At 44.4% G+C, this 14995-nt stretch overlaps 1 protein-coding gene across 1 annotated transcript in view; it reads right to left on the minus strand.

The window, feature by feature from the left end:
• The window catches only part of TJP3 (tight junction protein 3), a 52837-nt gene extending 38220 nt beyond the window's left edge, over positions 1-14617 (minus strand). The window contains exon 1 of the mRNA XM_069086844.1: positions 14471-14617. The gene's annotated coding sequence lies outside the window, so the exon portion shown is untranslated. The remainder of the gene's footprint in view (positions 1-14470) is intronic.
• Between the last annotated feature and the right edge of the window lie 378 nt (positions 14618-14995).

Below are 14995 nucleotides of genomic sequence, written 5' to 3' on the forward strand. Positions count from 1 at the left end.
CACACACACACACACACACACACACACACACACACACACACACACACTAGCAGGTCAGAATGGTAGCTCAGAGAGGCAGCCAGTACCTTACATATAGATTGGCTTAAAGATGATAATTGAATCCATAGGAGAATTAATGAGCTTACCAAGAAAAAGGGGGCAGAGTGAGAAGAAAAGAGAGCCTAAGATAGAGTCAAATGTGGATAACTTTTTTGTCCTCATTTCTCTTTAAAAGTATCATTTTACTTGATGGAACAAGATGCCCTTCCCAGGATAAGTTCACCTATAGGTACCTGGTAACTAAACTCTCCTTCTGGATACTCTCTTCTCCCTGAGATTTCATGGTACTATTCTCTCCTGGTTTTACTCTTACTAGTCTGGCTATGCTGTCTCATTCACCCTCTCATTAGTATCATCTATGTCTCTCTCCCCTGGCATCTTCTCTTCCTCTACTATGGCTCCAACTCAAGGCTCTGCATCACCAAGTGTCTCATAGACATTTCCAAGTGCATGTCCCCTAGGGAGAGGGACTGGACATATGATCTCACTGGTACAGAGAAATCATGGGTGAAGGAAGTCCCTCTAACAATTCAGGTCATTACTTTTTCTGCAGATAGTCTTAGGGAGTTTCCTAGATCATAAGTGACTTGCCCAGGATCACACAACTAGCAAGTGTCAGAAATGGGACTTGAACCCAGGTTTCCAAGTTGGCTCAAACTATCCAAAACTCATTATCTTTTGCCCCTTCCCATCCCCCCACTCTTCTCTTCTCCTGACTTCCTTAATCCTGTGAAGGACACCCCCCTCCTTCCCATATTTCCAGTCTTCTTGGTTCAGACTTGTAATCTCAGAATCATCTTTGTATCTCCCTTCTCTCTCCCCCTTAATCTTCATATCCAAAACATAGCCAAGTCTTTGCAGTTTGACTTCAACAACACCTCAAAACATCATTTTATAAACTTTCATCTGGATTATAGCAATAGCCTTTGGATTGACTTGATAGCCTCAAGTCTTTCCCTCCAGCTGCCAAATCCTCAAGTACAGAACTGACCCTGTCTCTTCTCTCCTCCAACAGCTCTCTATTGTCTTTAGATGAAAATAAGCACTTTTATTTGCCATTTAAAGCCCCTTAACCATCCGGCACCAGCTCTCCTTTCTAGGCTTACTGCACACTTTCCTCTTTTGGGTGTTCCATGTTCTATGTTTCAGACAATCTAGTCAACTTGCTGTTTGCCATGATGTCCCCCCTCCCCGGGTGGCTTTGCACATGTGTTCCCTGACTCACAGGTTTGGGGGTGGGGGCAAAGCCCTGCACTGCCCTCTGTTCAAATCCACCCAGGATCCCCAGCTTCCTTCAAGGCTCAGCTCAAGGGCTACCTTCTACATGAAGCTTATCCTGATTCCCCCCCAGTCTACAGTGGCACCACCTCCCCCAATTATTTTGCAAATATTTTCTTTCTATTTAACTGTGCATTTACTTTTCATTCCAATAGAATGTAAATTCCTTGAGGACAGGGACCATTTCGTTTTTGTCTTTGTATTCCCAAGGTCTAGCTCAGTGACTACACTTAGTAAATGCTTGCAGAATAAATGAACCAAACCAAGATCTCCTGGCTGTCCAGACCTTTTCCCACAGTATCATATGGTTTTGTCTTTTGTAGAAGGGCAGAAATGATGTTTTGCTTCCCTCCCTCCCCAGGGAGCATTGGGAAGATCACAGAAGAGAATGAAAGGGAAAGGGTTTGGGAAAGTATAAAGAATTCTATTTTGGCAAGTTCCTATTACCATGATGATCTCCATGGAGTTAGCTATGGCATTCATGCCTTGCAACTACAGGGTGGTACAGTGGTACCAAGACTGGATATGGAGTGAGAAGACCCTGTTTGAGTCTTGACTCTGGGCAAATCACCTCATCACTTTAGGGCTCCATTTCCCCAAAGAATGGAGATTAAAATAATAGTTGCATTACCTCCCTCAGAAAGGCTGCTGAGGGAAAAAAGTGAAATAATGTTGGTAGAAGGGCTATATAAATCTCAGCTGTTACTATTTCCAACAATATTATTTCTTAGGAGATTCACAAAGGCTGACCCAGGATTCATGTCCCTGGGTCAGTTTCCTGACGCCTTCCCTGTAAGCCCTCTCCCTAGCTGAAGTCAAATCACAGCATTTGAGTTATAAGGCATTTCAGCAGCCATCTAGACTATGCCACCCATGAAAAGAATCCCTGGCTAGGTTTCTGCAATGTTAAGGTTAAGTCATCTGAATTGACCAACACCAACATCCTGTTTTGATTACCACAGTGAAAAATCCCCTCAGAGTTAGGTCTGGTTTGGGTGATCCGGTTCCTTCAAGGACCAGCTCAAGACCCATCTCCTCCTGGATACCTTCCCAGACTAGTGATGAACCTTGAAACCCTACGGACGTGGGTGGAGGAGAGAAGAATTTGGGAAGTCATGTTTAATGTTTTCAAATATTAGCACAAAGTGGTAGACATCAAAATAATATGGTACTGATTAAAAATATAGAAAAGCAGAGCAATCACATTCATCTTCTCTACTCACCTCTACTCCCTTAGTCACCACCCTCATTGAGAATCATTCAGAAAGATTACTTCTTTCTTGGACTATTACAATAAATTCCCTGCCTTCTTGAAGAAGACCAATGACATCAGGAGGGGGATGTCTTGACTTGGAAGTGAATTGGATTTAAGTGAGGCAGGGCTGTTCAAAGTCACCAGTCTCACTCTCTCCTCCAGAGATGTCTGAGTCCAGTGACCAAGACACATAATCAGGACAACTGGCCCCTGATGCAGTAGGAAACCCTGGCCTTTTTAAGCTAAGGTCTTTCCAAGATCTTGGTTTGTCTGAGGCAGTGCCCCTTCAGTAATAAAAGGCTAGGTTAGAATTGAGCCAAAAGATAGCCTAGTTTGCTTTCATAGCAGAATCAATGAATAGAATAGAAACAACTGTTATTTACATTTATCCAGAGCCACCAGCAATGGGCTGGAACCTATTATTGGACAATCAGTGAAAGCCAGAGTGATTTAGGTTTCAAGGCATAGTCAAGTAACTTCATTTAAATCACAATGAGTTTTAATAAAGCCTGGTTTTTCAGAATTATAGTTCAAGAAATCATAAATGCAAACTACATTGTCCCAGGGCAGTTGGATAGCACAGTGCCTGGCACAGAAAATGTTTAATAGATGTTTACTGAATTGAATTAGGGAAACAGATTAGATGAAGCAAAATTTAGAAGGAAATGAACATAGAGGACCAATGCTATTTGATAAGACCCAATGAGGAACCTGGAAATCAGTTTGGCAGAAAATTGGTTTTGGCAGCATCTTAAACAACATACCATAATAACCTCCAAATAGATACCTGACCTAAATATAAAAGATCACATCATTTCAAGATGAGAAGGAAATGGAAGAAATTGCCTTTCAGATATATGGCTCTGGGGAATTTTTTTTTTTTTTTTGCTTTTTGGAAGGGGGAAGGCAGGGCAATTGGGGTTAAGTGACTTGTCCAAGGTCACATGGTTAGTAAGTAGGAGGCCAAATTTGAACTCAGGTCCTCCTGACTCCAGGGACAATGCTTTATTCACTGCGCCACCTAGTCTTCCCTCTGGGGAAAATTCTTAAACAAAAAATGGATAGATGAATTCATGGGGAAAAAGGAGACACTTTCAGTTTTGAGGGCAACTACGTGGTACAGTGGATATGATGGGGATGCTTGTGCTCAGACCTCAGCCCTAGGGCCATATTTCTCTCCAGTCCAAAGACTCTGTCTCTGGCAATAACTCATGAGCGGCCACAGTGAAGCAAACTATCTCTCTCTGCTACAGGAACAAGCCGACCTCTGTAGAATTTCTCTTTTATGAACAGGATTACCTTGTACTATCAAAACTATTATGTACTGATGTCCACAGTTACTGTATACAATATGTGTACAATATACTCCCAAGGCTATCTTGTTACAGATGTAGATGTATGGACGTATAGACCCCTTAGAAGGTCTTTCCCCACTCCATGCCAGTAGTGAATGACTCCAGTGCCCAAGATACAGAAACTGTATACCACCTCCTAATTAGCATACTTGCCATACAATTCATTGCTATCTTTTCTATATAAGCTTTATTTAGCATCAGTCCTATTAGGTTTTCAGTTGTGCAAAGGAATTCTGCCCCCCTTTATTAGTATTATGACAAACTTTTTGTCACCTTATGAGAAAACTGCTTGAGTCTGTGAATTCTTTCCAGATACCTCCACCCTGAGCCTCAGTGTATTTAGGTCCCTGTACCCTTAAAACTGAATCAGATAGAGGGCTAGGCTGGGAGTCCAGAAGACTTAAGTTCAAATCTGGCCTCAGACACTTATTAGTTGTATGACCCTGGGCAAATCACTTATTCTGTTTGCCTCAGTTTCCTCATCTGTAAAATGGGGATAATATTAGCACCAACCTCCCAGGGTTGCTGTGAGGCTTAAAAGAGATAATAATTGCAAAGCACTTAGGACAGTACCTGGCACATAAATGCTATATGTTAGCTATTATTATTATAACATTAAAAATTTTTTCACATAAATGAAACAAATACAACTAGAGTATAAGAGTAGCTAGACATCAGGAAAATTCTTTGCATCAAACATATCTGATAAAAGTTTAATTTACAAAATTTACAAGGAATTATCACAAATAAATAAGACCAAGAGCCATTTCCCAATAGATTAAGTGGGAAAAGGATATGAACAAATGATTTTTGAAAGAAGTGTAAGCTATCAGCAAACATATAGAACTTAGTTTCTTAGTTTTGTTTGACCCTTTTTCTTTATCTGGAATTGGAGAAGGCATGTTGGGGAATGGAGTCCCAACAGATTTGGTTGGTGTTTATTGTATCTCTTTGTTACAAAAGAGGGTTATGTTGTGGGTGGGTGAGGAATTATTGGGAATCAATAAAACAGCAACAAAAAAATTCCATTCAGCTCTTACTAAAAAAAAAAATCATTGTGAATGTTTCTGTAGGACTTTCTTCTCAACCACCTAGGGAAGTAAATAGTTCAAGTATTATTATTTCTATTTTACAGACGGAGAAGTTGACAGAGAGGTTAATGCAGTTAGTGACATAGCCAAGATTGAAACCAGGTTTCATGTTTCCTCCTGCACTTTCTTTATACTATACCATCCTGCCCTCTGCAGGAAGAGTGCTTTTACTCACTTTGCTAGGTCTCAGAAGGCAGAACCAGGACCCAAGTGGGCTGATAATAAAGAAAAACTCCCTAACAATGAGAACTTTTCCAAATGGAATGGGCTCCCTGGAGTGTTAGTGAGCTGCTCGTCACTGAAGAACTTCACATGAAAACCAGATGACCACTTGTTGGAAATGCCATTGAGAAGATTTATACTTGGGGTTGGTGGTGGTTAGACTACATGCCCCTAAGGTCCTTTCCAACTCCCAGAAGGCACTCTGGCCCCCTGTAATTTCTTTCTCCTCTTAATCCTGTATCAATTGGTTGTTCTCTCTCATTCCTCACTGAATATGCTGGTCCATCCCTTTACCCCAAGTCCTTCCCCACTCTAATCCATCCTCCACTCATCTTTCAAATTGGTCTTCTTAAAATCCAAGTCTGACCATATCAATCCCCTCTCCTCCGTTCAATAAACTCTGATGGCTTCCTATTACCTCTAGGATCAAATATAAAATTCTCTGTTTGGCTTGGAAAGCCCTTCATACCCTGGCTCTTTCCTTTCTTTTTTTCCCCCTTTGGAGGGCAGTTGGGATTAAGCAATTTGCCCAAGATTACACGGCTAGTTTTTTTTTTTTTTTTTTGGTGTGTCTGAGGCTGGAACCCAACTCAGGTCCTCCTGACTCCGGGCCGGCGCTTTTACTTGCCACCTAGCCGCCTCAGCTCTTTCCTACCTTTCCAATCTTCTTAAGTAATTCCCCCCTCTACATTCTGTGCAATTCAATGATGCTGTTCTCCTTATTCCTCACACAGGACACTCCATCTCCCCACTCAGCCTTTTTACTGGTTGTTCCCCATGCCTGGAATGTTCTGCCTCCTGTGGGCTTCCCTGGCTTCCTTCACATCCCACCTTCTGTAAGAAGGCTTCCTCCATCCCCTTTAATCTTGGTGCCTTCCCTCTGAGATTCCCCCAATGTATCCTGCATATGTGTTTCTACATAGCTGTTTGCCTTTTGTCACCTGCATGACACAGTGAGCTCCATGACAACAGAGACTGGGTATTTTTTGTTTTTACCTTTCTTTGTATGCCTAGCACTTAGCACAGTGGTAGGCACTTAACCATGATAGCTGACTGACCACAAGGCTTGGAACATTCCTTATTATTTAGCTGTTTTGCCTGAGCCCTAGTTCCTGGAGCATATTGGTAGTGGGAGGAGGGGAAGGACTTTCTAGTTTTCACAGAACAAAGGGTGAGGACAGAAGTGTTGAGCTGAATTAACATTTGAGGCAAAGTCTTGGGGCCAACTGTCTCCTGGACATAAATGTAGCTAGCCCTTTCCTCTCACTTCCCTGGTTTCTTTCTTCTTTGGTAAAACAAAAGTGGGAGGGACCTCAAAGGCAATCTAGTTCAACCCCACCTATTAATTAGGGATTGGTAATCCAGTCAGCATCCAGAACTCATCACTGAAGTCTCTTCCTCAAGGCCTCCATTCAGAATGGCAATTTTTAAGCTCTGCTCCCCAATCACTGCTCCCTATCCCTTTCACACTCCTGGCCTACTCTACTCTGTCATTCCTTTGTGCCCTATGAAGTCCCTATTCTGTTAACAAACTCTCTTTTATATCAGACCTGGGTCCCTTTCCCCAGAAATTTTTGCTGTCCAATCGTTTCAGTCATGCCTGACACTTCATGACCCCATTTGGAGTTTTCTTGGCAGAGATACTAGAGTGGTTTGCCATTTCCTTCTCCAAGTCATTTTACAGGTGAGGAAACTAAGGCAAACAGGGATAGATGACTTGCCCAGGCTCAGACAGCTAGTAAGAGTCTTAGGCCTTTGTGAACTTATGAAGATGAGTCTTCCTGATTCCAAGTCTAAGTGTTCTATCCACTGGGGCACCTAGCTGCCCTTCCCTGAAATTACTTTGTATATATTTTGAGTTCAATTTTTTTTTATCATCTACATATAGTTTTTCTGGATAGAATGTAAGATCTTTGAGCGCAGGGGCTATTTCATTTGTTGTTTTATTCTTAGCACCTAGCAAGATGACTTTAAATACTTGTAGGAATTATAGAAGCAGATCTTCCCCTGCCCCTTACTACATTTAGAATAGGTAGTCTTCTTCCTGGACACTTCTAGGGACAAGAAACTTGTTATTTTTCTAGGTGGCCAATTCCACTATTGGACATCCTGAATGGTTAGGAGGCCATGGGCCACCACGCTGGATTTGGAGTCAGATAGAACTGGTTCTAATCTTGCCTATGATACTATGACTTTGGGCAAGTCACAGCCAGAGTCTGTTTTCTCACAAGTATAATGATGTTGTTAGATTAAATAGTTTCTAAGATCCTTCTCAGCTTTAAATATACGATCCAATGAAATTCTTCCATATAACGGAATAAATGTGATATTACAGATGTGACACACAGCACTGACTGACCCTTAATGCCAGTACCCCTTGGGACAACTCAGTTTCAAAGGGCCTCAGTTTCCTCATTTGTACAGTAGAATGATGGACTTGGACTAGATGGCCTTTGAGGTCCCTTCCAGCTCTAGAGTTATCATCTTAGGATGTTATAGGTTTTTCATTTCTGAAGGGTGAGACATTTGCTTAGTTATAGAAGAAAAGTATTTTTCATTTTTTTCCCCCAGTCAAGGTAAATACCTTTCTGGTAAACCCAATTGCTGCTAGTCCCCTAATGCCCTGAGGCAAAAAAGCTGACTGCTTTCCTGGGCTAAACCTTCTTGGGGTGGGGAAGTGGGGAGAGGTATGGTGGAAAGGGACAAAGCCTGGCTTTCTCTGCCTGCCTTAGAGAGGCAGAGGGAGAGGGAAGAGGGAAAGGAGGCAGCTGGTTGGAAGTCGAAAGCTGAGGGGAAGAAGAGAGGGAGGAATACAATGGAGAGGAAACATTGAGGGGAAATAGCTTAGGATCCCTGACTCTCCCCACCTCTCAACAATGCCCCCTAAGGTTAACTAATGTGGGAATCATCTATGCTTGGGGCAGTTAGCAGAAAAAGTGTAAGGGGAAAAAAGCCCATTGATCTTGTATTCTTATTAACTCTGCTATTACTAATTAGGTCACTAATTTGGCTCAATTACTCTTTCCTTTGAAGGCCTTGGTTCTGAAGGAAGCGGACTAGATGGTCTTTAGAAATCTATGATCCCATGAAATTCCATTCACTTTTTGGCCCCCAGAAGGCCCTCCCTCACTACTCCATTCCCTTCTCTGAGCTTTAGCTGCTATACGGGAGCCACTTAATAAAGAAATGGAAAGAACTCATTTTGCTTTAACAATTTCCTGTGTTATCCTGACAATAATAAGGAACAAGGAAATTTTTTTCCAATTTGTGGATGTGAAAACTGAAGCCCAGAAAGGAAGAAATTCTCCCCATTTTATAGATGTAAAAATGCAGGCCCACAAAGGGCAAAAGATTTGTCAAAGATCATCCAGTCAGTCCATGAGAGCCGAGAGCTGAACCCTGTTCCAAGACCAGTGCTTTTTTGACTCCATTATGATTGCCCAATAATGCCTCTTCCACTAAGCTGTCTGATCAGTTCACTGTCCCTCTCTGAGCCTCAGTTTCCTCATCTGTAAAACAGGGACAATGATACTTGTACTAGGGCAAGCAGCTTGGCCCAGGAGATAGCAGGCCACTGAGTTAGAAAGAGCTGGATTTAAATCCCTTCACGGACACATGCGTATTTTGTCACTTTGTGAAGTCATTTAATTACATCTTGGCCTCTTAGGCAACTCTCTCAGACAACCTCATAAGCAGGTATAGCTCTACATTGGCAGAGGGAGTTTTCTCACTGGGAATTTTCCTTCTACCAATGAAATCACTGGTTCTGGTCCAAGGTAAAGACTTTCTCTTCCTCTCACACAGGATCATGAGCTCCTTGAGGGCAGGGTTGGGCCTTTTACCCTTCTATGTATGGCTCATTGCTTAGCATAGTGCCAGCTCATAGTGGGTGAGTAATAAATGTTTGTTGACTTACTGTGGTGGGGAAAGTTTACTATAAACAAATCTTCATGTGTTCTAGAAACAGGAACAATTATAAGCAACAATAATATGTGTCATTCTTAATTATAATGTGATGAAATGATAATGTATGTCACTCTTAATTATGGTGTGATGGTATTCCAGAAAATCCCCCTGCCCTGCCGCACCGCCCCCCCCCCCCCCCCCCCCCCCACCTACACACACTTTAGAGAGGAAATGGAGACCCCAAGATGGGAAATGGCTTGCCCAAACAACTCCTTAGCTGGCTTCATCCCTCATCTTTTTTCTCTTTCCCACTGCACTACATTACCTTTGAGCCTGACTGGGACTACCTGGTCAGAGGAGGATGGAGTTAGGGTTAGCAAAAGTTGCTTGCAGACGGTTAGACTATATGGCCAGTAGAGTGCAGGAAGTGGCCTACCTGTAAGGAGCAGGTCCTTTTGGGGGAAGTCATGAATCAGGGAGAGCCAGGGGCTAGAATCCAAAAGACTTCCTACCCCCCAGAGGTTATTGGTGCTGAGGGCAATTAGAGGCAAGAACCAGAGGAGGAAGTTAAGCAAAAGGTTTATTCACTCCTAGCTGACCCAGCTGGCCCAGGGACAGCCAGTCCAGACCAGCCTCCACAGGGCGGGCTCTCTAGCTCTTATCTCACAGCCAAACAAGTCTGACCAGAATCCAGGAACCCAGGAATGAATCTGAGAGGTTGGGCCTTTAGAGTGGGCAGGCCTCCAGGGTCCTGGAGCTGGCCATAGGATCATTGGATTGAGCTAGGAAGAAGTCTAACTTCTTCACTTTACAGATGGAGAACCTGAGGCCCAGTGAAGCAAAATGACTCACTTAAGGACACCAAGTTAGTAAGTAGCAGAGCTAGAGATGTGAACCCAGGTCTTTTGACTCCAAATTCAGTCTTCTTTTTACTATACCACAACACCTCTCATTAAATACCATTGTCTAGATCTGTCAAGAGTGAGGAAAAACAACCCAGTAATTAATCTTGGCCCTCCAAATTCTCCAGCCTTTTACAGAGGCCAAAATAAGAAAACCCCAAAGTCGGAAAGGCCATTAAAGTCAAATAAGTCCCATCTTCCCAAACAATCTTCTTAGGTCTCTGCTTGAACACTTTGAGTGGGGCGAAATTCTCTACCTGTTGAGTTAACCCCTTCCATTATTGGACAGCTCTAATTGGAAGCTGAAAAAGCTTGGAGTATTGACCTGGGGATGGACTCTGTGTCTATGGTCTGAAGATCAGTCTCTCTGAGTTTTATGTTTTAGCATCATAGTGGTGCTTTCTAGGTGATTAACTTGGGTCATGAAGCTATCTGCTAAGATATGGAGGGGCTGCTATCTCTACCTGTGGAGGGGATGCCCATAGCAAGGAAAACAGAAATCCTTCAAGTATTCACACACACACACACACACACACACATCACCATGCCTGGCACATAGCAAACACTAAATCAATGCCCTATCTCCATCTGTCTAGCTATCTGGTACAAAGAACTCCTAGGTAAGAAGTCCTAGCACTTGCCTATAACTTAAAGTCTTAGAGAGTTGGGGGGTGGGGGCAGGACTGAGAGGTTAATGATTTGCCTAGGGTGAAACAGTCAGTTTGGGTCAGAAATGGGACTTGAACCCAGGTTCTGTCTGTGAAGTCAGTTTTCCAACCACCCTGAGGCACTGCCTCTCATTCTTTCTTTTGCTGAGCTGATATGTTATCCTCTCTATAAGGTGTTGGTACCTAAGTGGTGCAGTGGGATAGAATGTTGGGCCCGGAGTTGAGAAGGCTTGAGTTCAAATCCATCCTCAAACATTTACTGGCTGTGTGACTTTGGGCAAGTCCCTTAACCTTTGTTTGCTTCAGTTTTCTGAGCTATAAAATGCAGATAATATATAACACCTCTCATAGTTGTGAGGATCAAATGAGATAATATTGAAAAAGTACTTAGCACATCATAGGTGCTTAATAAATACTTTTCATTCTCCTCCCTTCCCCCACAATGGTCCCAGGGAGGGGTATTGGACTAATTCTTAGAGATCTCTTCTATCTTTAAACCCAATTAATTGACCATTATAGTCCAGAAGGAGTCTGATCCAAACAGGAGCTAGAGCAGTCCCCATAGGAAGACTAAGGCCCAAACTTGCCTTTGATTTGATTTAGAATTGGTTTTTCAGAAAAAACCTGTCTAGCTACCTGGTACAGAGAATTCCTAGGTAAGAAGTCCTAGCACTTGCCTATAACTTAAAGTCTTAGAGAGTTGGGGGGTGGGGGCAGAACTGAGAGTTTAAGTGATTTGCCTAGGGTGAAACAGTCAGTTTGGGTCAGAAATGGGACTTGAACCCAGGTTCTGTCTGTGAAGTCAGTTTTCCAACCACCCTGAGGCACTGCCTCTCATTCTAAGGTCACCAGGGTGCAATGACCCTCCTCCTTTGAATCAAGAAAAAGGTCCTATCCCATGGCAAAGGGGCTGCTAGGGCAGCCCAGGCCCATTCCAAAGTCTGGTCCCTCCCTAACCAAACATAGTTGGAACCAAAGCCCGCCCCATGGACTTTCCCCCACACCCCGGTTACCAGGAAGTACTCAAGGCTACTACTCCCCTCTGTAGGCCACCTATCCTGGTCTGGTGGGTCTGAGTTGGCATGGATTTTATAAGCTACAGAAATGGGACTGGGAGGTTAGGAGATGGCCCCCACCCCCAAAAGCCCACAGACCCAAGTTCACAAACCTCTTCCTCCATGTGGTCACTAATAGCTCTGTATTTTTGAGTACTGCTGGTTTTGCTATTTGATTAAATATGTTGCTAGAGCCATGTTTAATGTCCAGCAAAACAAAGTTCTCTGCTCCATTACATCTCCCAAACCCCAGATCACTTCACTTTTAAGTCTCCTTACTGAGGACTATCTCTCTTTCTCTGTCTCTCTTCTCCTTACCTTCTATTGTTGGAGCTGAGCCCAAGTAAGTAAATGAGTAGATTCTGGCTCAGGTTGGATTAGATAAACTCTACAATCAGAGCCTTTCACCTCTGGGATTCTGTGTTTCACTGTGATCTGATAGAATCCCAAAACTGAAGGGCTGGAAAAGACGTCAGGAGTCATGTAATCCAACTGGTGGTTCTGGCCTTGGAGTGAAGAGATTTGGATTCTGGCCCTAAGTACGGGGAGGGGAGGGGAGGGAAGGGGAGGGGAGTCTCACTTTCTACATCTATAAAATGAAAGTGTTGGATTAGATGATCTTTAAGATTCCTGGAATTCTATGAACCTATGATTGTCCTCTGGGTTTTAGTTTCTTTCCTCTGTAAAATAGGGGTGATATTCCTGACTCTGGGTACCTCCCAGAGCTATTTTAGGATGAAATAAAAGAATGGATGGGGAGGTGTTTTAGAAATTAGGAAGCCCTATGAGGATGTGTTGGTATTGAGCCCAAGGAGGGGAGGAGAAGACTCTCTAAGCACTGGTACAAGAGGGGAAAATCCACTGGGAAGGGGATTCAGACTTGTGGCTACTGGTGAAAGAGACCCTGAGTAATGATGTTCAGGCCCACAGGCACTATGTATTCTGAGAAGAGGAAGAGGAAAGGGAAGAAGAGCAAGGAAAGTGCCCCCCCCCACTTCTCCCACCCCCATCCACATCACAGTTCTGGCCCTACGGCTGTGATAGGGAGAATAGGGAGCATAAGGCCTCAGCTCAGAACAAGAGGCCAAGGAGACATCATTCCTTCAGGGGGGTTGAGCTTGGGAGCTGAGGTAGGTCTCTGGATGGGTCACAGGAATCCTAGGATAGATGAATGGTTTCTGGCAGCTCTGTGGCATAGAGTGCTAGCCTTAGAGTCAGGAAGACCCGAATTCAAATTTGACCGCAGACACTGACTAGATGGGTAACGCTGAGCAAGTCACACTTCATCTCTGTCTGAATTTCCTCAGTTATCAAATGAGGATAATCACAGTACCTTTGTCTCAGGATTGTGGAGAGGATCAAATGAGATTGTGGTGCTTAATAAATGCTTGTTTCCTTCTTGCTTTCTGAGCAGATGAAAGATCTGGTGGGATGTGTGACATCAGAGTTGATATAGAGGTGGAGGCTAGCTTGGATGAACCTTTATCCTGAGTCTACATTTTCCCATCCCTGGTCCTGGGCAGAGCTAGGGTTTGACTGGGTCCCTATTCTAGACTTGTGTCCCCAATACTGGCCCCTGGACTCTAGTCACCTTAGAACAGAAAGGAGGGACCTTACTGAGCCTCCTTGGCCCTGCCTCCTCTGAGGGCCAGTCTGGGTCTCTGTTGACCATGGCTTTAGCTGTGCCTGTGGTCAGGTTGCACCTCACAAAGCCAACTTGTGATTGAAATCAGCTGCTTTTCCCCAAGGGAGCTACCCCAAGAGCTTGCTTTGTCTTAACCATTTTCCTGACAGATTGGATATCAATCCAGAACCCTTGGCTCCTTTTCAGCACTCGTTTAGGGCCCCCACCAGAGGACCTGGTGTCTTCCCCTCTGGAGGTTAAGAGATAGAGTTCCCCATTAGTCCCAGCTCCTTTTGGGTAAAGAGCAAAGTATCAATCCCTCATCTTGCCTTCCAGACAAATAAGGATGTTTTCTATATAGAAATTGAGACAGAAAAGGTCACCCCAACAGTGACACCCCAACAATCTCCATCTCCCATACCTGTTCCCATCTCTCCAACTATCATGTTCCTAATCTAGGATACTTTTCAGGGTAGGATTGGAGGTGCTGTCGTTCACTCCCTTAGTTACCTCAGCCCTCCCTTCCCTCTTCTCTTGGAACCAAGTAGCTCTGTTTGGAGTCAGAGGTGCTGGGAAGATTCCAGGAGCCTCCTTGTAGGAGATAGGTCAGCCTCCCTTCGCCCTTGGCTGGGCCCAGTAGTCACTCCCCAGTGCCCACCTGGAACCCTTCCAAGGTGTCAACTAGCAACCAGCCACATGGAGGGGGCGAAGATTCTGGTTCCCCAGTCCTGAGCTCCTAGCGGGCTGCCAGCCAGGGCTGGCAAGCTGATCCCTTACAAAACCATGTCATATACCGGGCAGGAGTCTCCGTTTCCTCTTTGGAAGAGGGGGTTGGAGGACTGGGAAGGGCTTGGGTCTATTGAGTTAGAGTGTGTGTGTCTGTGAGGAAGGCGGGATACAGAGCTTCCGTCTCAGGCGGGGACCAGATCCCACGAACTTGGGGGGCAAGATAAGGATGGGAGGAAAGACATGTCGTGTGTGCATGTGCGGAGAGGGTGGTATGCGCGCCTCAGTATATATTTGGGGGCTGGAAGTGCTGGGGAAAAGTTCTTACCTGTTTGGAGAGATGACGTCTGGGCAGGTAGGAGGGGGACTGGCATGAGCCGCGGCGAGTGAGAAACCAGGCGGCTTCCAGCTGCCGCGCTTCTCTGCTGCGTCTTCTTCCCCAAGATGGGTCAGGTCGAGGCAGAATCCGCTCCCGAGGAGTGGCAGTGGGGGCGTGTGAGTTAGCTAGGGAGGGAGGGGCTGCTTTTGCACAACCGCTTTCACTTTGAAGCACCTGATTTTAACCCTTGACTTCCCAGAGTTCAGCCCAGTTGAAGGTTCTCTCTGCCGACAAAGGAAAGATGATGTCAGGGTGGGTGAGCTGCAAATCTCTACTTTTGTCCATGGGGATGGAATCCCAAGGACCCAGCCCAGTCTATCCACCTCCTACCCTTCACATCTTACCTCCCCATTTCTCTCAACTCCTTTTTCCAAGTTGGAGAACTAGGTCTGAGCAAGAAATTCATTTTTCTTTTTCTTTCTTTCTTTCTTCCTTCCTTCCTTCCTTCCTTCCTTCCTTCCTTTCTTTCTTTCT

This window comes from Petaurus breviceps, unplaced genomic scaffold (genome assembly GCF_028583685.1).
Source record: "Petaurus breviceps papuanus isolate PSGF00001 unplaced genomic scaffold, PetGlider_PUasm1.0 180, whole genome shotgun sequence".
Taxonomy (NCBI): Eukaryota; Metazoa; Chordata; class Mammalia; order Diprotodontia; family Petauridae; genus Petaurus; species Petaurus breviceps.